The following is a 1,845-nucleotide window of genomic DNA, read 5'->3' on the forward strand; positions in this document are numbered from 1 at the left end:
CCCTGCAGAGATCTGAGGAGCAGTTTACCATAGTCCCCATGAATCCGTCGGAGTTTAATGCCAACACAAAGAAAGAGGAAGGTAATGGACATCCGGCCGAAAAGAAGGACACCCAGCGGAATTCCTGGGAGCAACGGAGGAATCCCAGAAGTGGAACGTTGTGGATATAGACTAATGGCTATGACACTGACCAACTGACTTGCCCAAACTGAAAGTTGTCACTTGAATGAAAACAACGGTTTTCTCTGTGGATAGATTAAACATGAGCAGACTAAGCATGTATTTGAGGAAATGATGCCCCCTCACGCACCAGGAACCCAGCACCCAGTCGTCATCTTCCATTTTGACACAATGTAAAGTAACAAAGGTTCATCATTTTCCAGCGGTAGTCCCATTTATCCGGTAAAATCAAAAGAACTCAGTCCCATCTTTTTATCCTGTTTTCGTTCACAGACAAAGGTAGGCAGGCCTTCTGACAGCTACCTCATTATTAGCAGAGCCGTTGTTATGGTTACAGCTTCATTGCATTCTGGTCAAAAATGTTCATTAAAAAAATCCCTGTCATTTCCCAAATACTTTCTTTGCTTGGATACGCCATAAAGCAGCACCAAGGTCACTTTGCACATAGTGTTTAGTGTTTTTTAGTAAATGTTCCTGCAGGGAGGAAATAAATAGAAGGAATATCTCAGTGTAGTTTCATTGTAACCATATGACATATTTTTATGCCTCAATGCCAACACTGCCCAAGCTTGGAGGATTCCTTTTATCTGATGTTTTTTACTATGTGCTTGTAGTTCCAGTATTATTTTCTTCCGGTGAAAATGAAATGTCTTTGTCATTTCTTTTTTTTTTAACCTTTTCTCACTCCTTGTTCCCCATCTGTCCGATCCGTCTGCGTCCATTGTTGGGTCTCATTTCCATTTTAGGGCTGAGAGACGTTCACCTCCACTTAGCACTGTAATCAGTCTCCTCAGGCTCAACAGACAGTCAAGTGCTGCTGTTCATTGGTTCTCTCTCTGCCTCTCCCCTAAAGCATCCTTTCTTTTCTCACCCGTCCATTTCTCCCTTCCTCCCAGTGAGCCTTTTCAGCATTGATGATGGCCTCATATTCTGCAGCTACATTAATTTGATTTCAAATTGAATTCATATGCATTCATAATTGTGGCTGGGTCTCGTAATGAGCCTTTGTTCTTCATCCTGAGCCTAGTTTTTGAGTTGAGTACGTCCACGTCACGATTATATATACAGATGATGAAATGAAAATTTAAAATTATGAAATGGAACAGTTTCTCAACACAGGTATCCAGAGAAATAGATGACTGTTAAATCAAATTGTATCTCGCAGGGATTCTCCTGGAGGATTGTGCTGCAAAGGGCTTCACCAAGAAATAATAATTTATACTAATAACCTGCGAGGGAGAAGCGGCTGCAGCTGTTGATGGACAGGCTCAAAGAGCGCCTTGGCAGTGCCCAGTAAAACTGGCACCTCTCCAGCTTTTAGTACACCACCATACTTTTGTCCGTAAAGGGACTTGAACCAGCAACTCTCCAGTTTCCAACCCAACATACTGAGTGAGATTAGAAACAGTAACAATGGCTTTGTTGTCGCTTAAAGTTTATATATATATATAATGAAAAAAATCACTTTTTCTGAGATTTGGGGTGTTATTTTGTGTCTCCGGTGCTTCCACACGCATACAGACTTGGAAAAAAACTATCCATGCTGTTTTGAGTGAGATGTATGTGAGCTGGTCAAAATCCGTACGGCTTTCTACGTAACTAGCCAAGACAAGGTGGCTAACCGTAGCATACTAGCGCCCAACACACACTAGTTCACTATAATCT

At 41.8% G+C, this 1,845-nt stretch overlaps 1 long non-coding RNA gene across 1 annotated transcript in view; it reads left to right on the forward strand.

The window, feature by feature from the left end:
• Positions 1–1,845, forward strand: part of LOC116703148 (uncharacterized) — a 12,481-nt gene that overhangs the window by 5,031 nt on the left and 5,605 nt on the right. The window lies entirely within an intron of this gene.

The sequence above is a fragment of the Etheostoma spectabile genome, chromosome 15, assembly GCF_008692095.1.
Source record: "Etheostoma spectabile isolate EspeVRDwgs_2016 chromosome 15, UIUC_Espe_1.0, whole genome shotgun sequence".
In the NCBI taxonomy this organism is placed as follows: Eukaryota; Metazoa; Chordata; class Actinopteri; order Perciformes; family Percidae; genus Etheostoma; species Etheostoma spectabile.